We start from the raw sequence: 9,051 nt of genomic DNA, 5'->3' as shown, positions 1-9,051 counted from the left end.
TAATAATATTGCAAGGGGCTTTGCGATAGAATGAACTACTTTCTTTAACAAAATAGCAGGGACACCATCAGCCCAGCTGCAGCTCCATTTTTAATTTCATTAATAGCCTGCACAATATAGGCTTCATTAATATCTATGTCTGATAAATATTCACTATTTTCATCCCTTATTTCTGTATCATTATCTTCATTATCAATTCTAGGGGTGAATTCTCTCTTATATCTTTTTGCCAATATGTTGCATATTTCCTTTTTTTCATTTGTCAATCTCCCTTCTATTCTTAGAGGGCCTATTTCTATTCTTCTTTTATTCATCTTTTTTGCATACGAGTACAGTAGTTTGGGGTTTTGCTTGATATTTACTAGGGTTTATTCTTCCAAGTCCCGTTTTTCATTTTCTTTTGATTGTATCATCTTATGTTCTGCATTTCTATCATACTTTTTAGTTCCATCACTTTCCATGCATTTTTTTCTTTTGCAAGACTTTTTTTCCACTTTCTGATTTTCTGGAACAAGATCCTTCTGTCTTTTGGTATGCATGACTGATGTTTACTTTTCTTCTTCGGTATATATTTATCCACTATTTTCTCTAATATTTTATATAACATCTCAGTATTTACCTGTATATCATCACTTACGAAAATGTTATCCCAATCTTTGTTTAATTCTTCATTTATTTCTGACCATTTTATATTTTTACTGTAGAAATTGTATTTTCCATATCCTTCCCACTTTTTCATTTCTTGCTTATCTCTGTTTTCACTTGCTTTAGAATGGACTGTTAATTCTATGACATTATGGTTGGAAATACTCGCATTATAAACTTTTATTTCTTTAACATAATTCACCTCGTTCACAAATACTAGGTTTAAAGTATTTTCCTTTCTTGTTGGCAGGTGATTTATTTGTTGAATGTTGTATTCTAGTAGCATATCTAATAGCTTTTCGAATTGCCTCTTATCTTCTGCACTACTATTACTCTCTTTTTATATGTATAAATACATCCACAATCTCCCATTCATTCTTTCCAGTCTACGAAAGGAAAGTTGAAGTCTCCAGATAGGAGAATAGTCCAGTCCTTGTGATTTCTACATAGATCATCCAATTTTTCTATTATTGTGTCAAACTCTTTAGTATTAGGGGGTCTATATATTACTATATTCATTAATTTTTCAGATTCAAATTCTACCACTATTAGTTCACACTCTGAGTTACTATATTTCTCATATATTTTTCCTTGTTTTTGGTCTTTTACATATATTGCGGTTCTCACTTGATTCCTATTTTTTCTCTCTGATCTATAAGTTTGGAACCCTTTTATTTGATCATCATTACCAGTATCTTGGGAATACCGGGTTTCACTTATATTCATTAAATCTATTTTCTTTTCAATTTGGGTTAGTTCTTCTAAGAACTCTATTTTTCTTTTTGAGTTACTCGTAACTAAACCCTGTACATTCATCACTATGATGGTTTGCGTGTTATCTCCTTCATTTAATGTGGGCAATAATAAGGATTTTCCCATGTCTCTTTCCTGTTCTGGTATGTTGTTCTTTTCTTCATTTCCAGAAATTTTGACATAAAAAATCTAACTTTTCCAAAATATTTGATCTTCCTTCATCATAATTATTAATTTTGTGTCTGAATCTGCAATATTCTCCATATCTGCACCATCCCCTAGCATCGTAAATACAGTATTTATCTCTTGAGCTGTATCTTGGAGCTGATGCTTGGAAATTCTTTGCTGACACTCCATATTGTGGTGATGGCTTGCTTTTTTCCTTCACCTCATGTTCTTTGTTCCCCTCTTTATTTGTTTCTTTTCTATTTTGGATTTTATTATTTAATTGATTATTTAATTGATTTTGATTCATGGCTACAGGGTGCACATATTTACATTTTTTGTCGAACTTACACCCTTTTCCTTCTTTTAGGTTTTTGCATATTTTTAGATGTAGATCTCTGCATTCATCCTCATAGCTGTCTAGGTATGCACATTTACCATAGATTTCATAGTTGTGACATACCTTGGGATGTTTGTAGTAACATCTTTCACCGAATCTGCAATTCCCTCTTTTCAAGAGGGTTCAGACTTTGTCTTTCTTTTCTATTTTTTCTATCTCTATCCCATCAGTATGCAGATCTGGGTAAAGCCTCTTCGGGATTTTATTTTGTGTTGTCATGTCATTATTCTTGTTCTTTGTTTTCATTATTTTTTTCTGTCATTTCAGTTTTGTTTTCTTCTCTTCCATTTTCCTCTTCTTCTTCATCTTCTACTATTTGCACATTAAGTCGTGATTTAATAACATTGTCTATCCATGACAGACATGTTGAGCAAAATACTCTGGTATCCTTACACGTATTTTGCATGACCTCAGCACATTGTGGATGCGTGGGAATGTTGCATGCTGAACATTTTCTGATCAGGTTTTGTGGATTGACTATGCTATACCACACTTTATACAGTTTGCATGCTTTTGGCATTCTTTTTCCTATTGCATCAATTAGTATATTCACAATGTTCACTTTATTCATTTTCTGTCGGAGAGAGAGAGAGAGAGAGAGAGAGAGAGAGAGAGAGAGAGAGAGAGAGAGAGAGAGAGAGCTTTTATTCCTGTTTAGTTATTAAGCTGATGGATATATTCGAGACCTTCTTCTTTAAGAAACATGTAATCGTATAGCCTATATTTTGGAAAATAATTATGAAATCTTATCACATCGTATTGTTTTAAATCGTTATCATATTGCCTATATAAATAACCTTAAATATTATTGGAGCTTACTATTCATATTAATATTATTCAGACGGAAATATCCTTCTTTTTCATTATCCTATAAGCAGCTATACGTATTCTCTCTCTCTCTCTCTCTCTCTCTCTCTCTCTCTCTCTCTCTCTCTCTCTCTCTCTCTCTCTCTCTCTCTTTCCACATGTCGCTCTGTCCTCCGTCTTTTATCACCGGATCCACTATTAGAATAATGGTAAACGTTTAATATGTTATTTGGAAGTGGACAAGGATTACAAAACCGTAAATGGATACTCTACCAACTTGTGTTTGGCTGCATCGACTATAATTACCTGTATTACCAATAATATACGAATCTAGTCACAAAGATGTTACACTCCGGGTTTTATAGCCGTGGGTTGTATGAGTCATGAAAGCATCAATTTTGCGAGGGTATTATTTTATTAATTAATCTATGCTAAGAACACATTACTGGATATGATAATCTAGTACTACAGGATTTGTATTTATGGCATAACTTAGTTGAGTTACCAGTATTTGAGTGTGATGGGCCACTTGGCTCCGCCCCTCGCAACTATCTAAGCTACTTATAGAAAGTATTTTAATTTGCTGTATTTCTTATATTATATTTATTATATTGTTTCCGAAACTCTTGGTGAAAATAAATTGTGAAATGAAATGCATCTACAGATTCGCATCTTAAATATTTTTAATTAGGGATGAAGGAAATAGGAACAATGATAAAACTCTCTTTTTATGGTATGTGTGCTATTCATACTGAGTCAGTTAAACTGGTAATGAAATTCTTTACGGTAAATTAAGCAAGGAAAAAATTACATGAGAAACTGCGGTGCGAAACACACCAGAAAGCACACAGTATGCAAAGACAGTGATTCAACATTGATGAAATGCCACAAGCATACAAGTGAAGCTTCTGTGGTACTATTATGTGAAATGAAAAATCATTAATTTCAATAAAATAAAATGAATTTGCTGTGGACAGGTGTCATTGAGAAATGCCATTTGTATTAAATATGTAAACACAGGGTGTTTTCCAAATAACAAAGCTTCCATGATAAGGCAAAATGAGTAAAACAAGCTTGTATATTATGCTATTTCACGTATCATGCGACCTTTAAAATTTCGTCCCCTAAACATAACTCATGTATCATGTGAATAGTATTTTTGATAGCCAAAATAACATATAACTAACGTCTTTTCCTCAGTAATCTCATTTCTGGTTTGAGAAGTGAAAGTAAACAATGAAAATGTTCTTTACTTATTGAATGAAATTTCATTTTCAGTAGATGGTACTAGGCTAGGCTTTCAGACAAGATTACCAAACCTATGGCTTATGCAACAATACATAACCATCTCTTATAATTAATAACCACTTACCAAAGACCTGACATAAACAACATCGATTATGACAAATAATTTGGGAAACAGCTGTTTTGCAACTTGAGGGTTTTTACTTAACTATACAGTATGTTAGTATACCTTTGTATGCCTGTTTTACATTTATGTACAAAAATAAACCCTAGTTTCTTTTACCAACTAAAAGAATATTATCCTAATTCTTTTACTAATAGGCTCAATCGGCTGATTCTGAGAACGAAAGCATTACGGCGCCATAACTTGAGTTTTGGTGCCGTAACTTGAGATTGCATCAAGTCACAGCGTCGTAAGTGCTGTAAACTTGATGCCTATTCTTAGCACTGTCAACGGCTCAGCATCAAGTTACGCCATAAGATTGAATTGCCACGAGTCACTGGTGCCGTAAGTTGGGGACGCGTCATTTCAGATTTTTGTTGGGTGCTAAGAGGGTTTGGCGAGTAAAGCGAGCCTAATCAGCTGTTTTTTATTTTTATTTGGAGCTATTTTATGTGCTTTTTGAAGTCATATGAGCAAGGTACTTGAGCACAAATTATATACTCCCACTTTGTTTATTTATCTCATCATCACTGGTAGCTAGTAGACGGACAAAGATCATGAAACATAATATTTCCTAAATTTCATATAATTATAATTGCACGTTTAAAGAGAAAGCATGACATGAATTTTTTTTTTCTTTTACACATTGTAATGAAAATATACTATATAAATCAAATTACAGTGCCATCGGCTGGCAATGCCTGGCATTAATGAAAATTATGAAACAACTGCATCATTAGCGTAGTGGAATTTATATCATGATTATGAAATAAAATGAAGTAATTTTTATAACTTGAGTACCATAATGAAAATAAAATAATATAATAGTAATATTGTCGATAATTTTAGTACCAAAATAAAAATAGAATAATACAAAATTTTTGAATTATATTCTCTTATAAAATTACAATGGAAAACCAGCTGCTGTTACTTCTTGGTGTTGGGGGGGGGGGGGGGGAGGCAACTTGAGTCTTGGGGGGTCAGTTGTCCACCCAGCCCCCCTAAATGACACTCCTGCATATACGGTGGTACCTCGTTTGTTGAACGTTTTTTTTTTTATGTTGAGCATTCCGTTTTTCTACTGAAATATTTATTAAAATATTGTGTTGTTTGTCGAGCAAATACTTGTACTTCGAACTTACCGATTGTCTTGTTTATACGTGTATTCAACCACATATAGTAATAACAAGGTAGTTCCGCTCTAGTGATGAGTTTGGGATTGATTTACGCATGCGATTTTGTGACGTCACACAAACCGGTTAAAGCGACAATTTACTGATGTAAACATATGGATAATTGCCTTTGTTACACTGAAATGTGATTTGATAAATATCCCTCCATAGTTTTAAGCGGCGAATACGATTTTGGACATTTGAAATTTTGTAGTTCATGTGATTATCAAATTGGAGAAATCGAATTGGTGAAATGTTGCACAAATAAGTTTTTTTTTTTTTTTTTTTTTTTTTTTTTTTGTAACAGGCAATTATCCATGCGCTTACATCAATAAATTGTCGCTTCGACCGGTTTGCGTGACGTCACAGATCATGGTCGGCTACATAAAAATACACCGGACCTGCGCTTCTTTATTCGATGGCCTACGGCATCCTACAGGAAAAACTGTATTAACATGTTTTTTCTTTTACACTATATAGTTTAATGATAACCATGTTCAACAAAATAAATTAAAGAATAAAGCATTCCACAATAAAAATTTAGCATAAAAGACAAGCAAAATCATACGTCACACAAGTGACATCACGCACAGCTGACTAGAAATTTATTGAGGGAGTATTTATATTGTTGAAGAGAGAAGAAGAGACAGTGAAAACATTACTGTATGTACATAAAAGCAGTGCCAATTCACATATAAAAATAAAAGGGAATTTCACAATAAATCTAACAATGATAAAATATAAAAACAACGAACTGCAATATAGTAATAAAAAAAAACTAGTTTACTTAAGCCATCGTTCAGTTATGGCCATGGTTCAACGTGATGAGTGGAACAATAGAGGGGGGGGGGGGATGGTGGTGGGTTATTGGGTGGGAGACTGGGGCCACTTCCCAAGTTCCCGCTGATTTCACAGTTAGGCTTGGACTATTGTTCCTTTTACCCATATCTTTCACTTACACTCGATTTTCCTGAATCATTTCTTTTTGTTACCGCAAAATACCTATCGAGTGACTTGCTTTTATGTATGTTTAGACGACTTCCATGTGAAAACTTATATTATCTCTCCTTTTCTTCCTTGTATTCATTACTTATGACTTATTTGTTTCCAAAATCCTTGTGCTTATTCTAAATTCTGCCATTTGCCAACAGTAGTTGCAGTGACAGACAAAATGGGGGGCAACTGGTCACGTGCCCCCACTTGGATATGCATAATAGAAAGTTGTTTTATTTCAATTAATCAGTAGTAACTAAAATTTTCTTAGTTAATGAGTATTTCAACAACAAAAACAATAACAACAACATTAATTATAACTGCTAGTGTGTGAGTGTGTGCATACATATATAAATAATGATATACTATGTATATGTACTGTATATGCAAATGTTACATATATATACAGACTGTCCCCGGTTATCAGTAGGGGTTCCATTCTCGAGGGGGTGCCGATAAGCAAAAACCGCCATTAACCGAAATGGGGCGATTTATGGTGCCATAGTAATGGTGCTTATGGTGCCGATAACCAGTTATCGACGCCATAAGCACCATTATGGGGCCTCTATTAGGTATGCTATATGGGACAACTGGTTGCGACCGACTGGCCATGGCCCAGCTGGCCGTGGCCGACTGGCCGCAGCCCAACTGGCTGCAGGGGCCGACTGGCTGCAGCCCAACTGGCCATAGACGAAGAGATGAGAGAAAAAAATTTATTTCTGTCTGTCTGTCTGTCTCTGACTCTCTCTCTCTCTCTCTCACACAGAAAATATTTAGATACAGTAAATCTATAAGACGAAGAGATAAAGAAAAAAATTATTTCTGTCTGTCTGTCTGTCTCTCTCTCACTCACTCTCTCTCTCTGAAAATATTTGGATGCAGTAAATGTCAATTAACGAGTAACATCGAAACAATGCTAGTTTACAATAATGGTTTTGAATACAGTAAATGTCAATTAACAAGTAACAAGGAAACAATGTTATTTTACAAAAATGGTTGTAAACTATTTTCTTCTCCTTTTTTTGGAAAGGTTAGGATTACCTATTTTGGAAATATTGATTTTAAGTTTAAAGTTTAAAATATTCAGTTGCAGTAAACCTTCTACAATGGCCTGATATCAGGTATAATACTCTCACGGCGAGGCAAAGGAAAGTTTGTGAGAGATGGCTCTATATACGTTTTTGATTGACATGGAGCTGATAATATCACAGAGTTTTGGAGATGTGAAAGGAGAAGAGTATGCAAGGCGAGAATACATGTAAGGAATGGTGAAATTGTAAAAAATATCAATGAGCATTCAGTGCATAATGCTGACCCCGCTCAAGTAGAAAAAGGAAAAATAGTATCGAAAATAAAATTGCGGGCTTCAGAAACAATGGAACAAACATCTGTTGTGATTAATGAATGTTTAGAAAATGTTAATGAAGCATGCCAAGGAGTCATGCCTAGTCATAGCGCTTTGCGAAAAATGGTGAGAAGAGAACGTAAAGATTTGTCTGCATACCCTCCTAATCCTACATCTTTAGAAGAATTGGTTATTCCTGTTGATATTCAAAATTATGGATCGGAGAAATTTCTTCTAGCAGACAAGCAAGATTCTTCTTATTTTTTTTCCATCCGGCATGAAATCATTATATATTTGGAAAGGAAAGCAATACACATTTACTTAAGGAAGTAAAGAATGTTTTTGTTGATGGGATGTTCAAAATCACACCACCGCTTTTTTGTCAAGTGTATGTGATTCTTGGTGAGATGGACGGTGGTATGCATCCGTTTATCTACGCGCTACTTCCAAATAAACTACGTACAACTTATGATAAATTATTTTCTATGCTTTTAGAAATTCAACCAAGTCTACAGTTGATTGCTGGTCAAACACCGCCCATAAAATTGAAGAAATTCCGAGAAGCTGATGCTACAGTTTGAGAACAGAAATATTTTAGAGTATCTGAGAGGAATTGCTCATAACTTCTCTTAAGATATATAGTTATGTAGCTGCTATTTTAAGCAGTTTTTATATTCCAATAATTCAACTTTTAAATGAATTTAATTTTTTTATCTTTAATTATCTTTTATTTTCTTGGTTTTTTATTCAATAATTCAACTTTTTAGTGCAATTCAACTTTTTTTATCTTTAATTATCTTTTATTTTCTTAAATTTTTTATTCCAATAATTCACCTTTTATGTAACTTCTATGTAATTCAGCTGTTTAATAAAATTTACCTTTTAAGTATTATTCTTTTCTTAGAGAAAACCTCTTTTCTAAAATGATATGCATACATGAAATAAATAGTTTACAACCATTAACAGTAATTATAAAGTTCAACAATGTATTTAAAAAAGGAAACAGTCCAATTGACAAAGTATCAAGCTCTCATTTAAAAAAATGAAAATAGTTTACAACCATTAATAACAATAAATACCAGTTTTCTTCGAAAGAGTTTATAGCAAATAACAACAATCACAAAAATCTAAAGGGTATTTAAAAAAAAAATAAATCAATAAACACTAGTTTCCTTCAAAAGATAATAAAAAATCTCTCTCTCTCTCTCTCTCTCTCTTACCGCTGCGGCCAGTCGTCCTCAGCTGGGCCAGTTGTCCTAGGCCCCCAAAACTCACCCTGTTATGGCGCCATGAATTGCCAACTTTATGGCGGTAAATGAGCGCCATAAAACCGGATTGCCAATAACTAAGTCCGCTGATATCC

The sequence above is a fragment of the Macrobrachium nipponense genome, chromosome 22 (assembly GCF_015104395.2).
Source record: "Macrobrachium nipponense isolate FS-2020 chromosome 22, ASM1510439v2, whole genome shotgun sequence".
In the NCBI taxonomy this organism is placed as follows: domain Eukaryota; kingdom Metazoa; phylum Arthropoda; class Malacostraca; order Decapoda; family Palaemonidae; genus Macrobrachium; species Macrobrachium nipponense.
The sequence above is the reverse complement of the archived record's forward strand: the minus strand, read 5'-3'. Positions refer to the sequence as shown.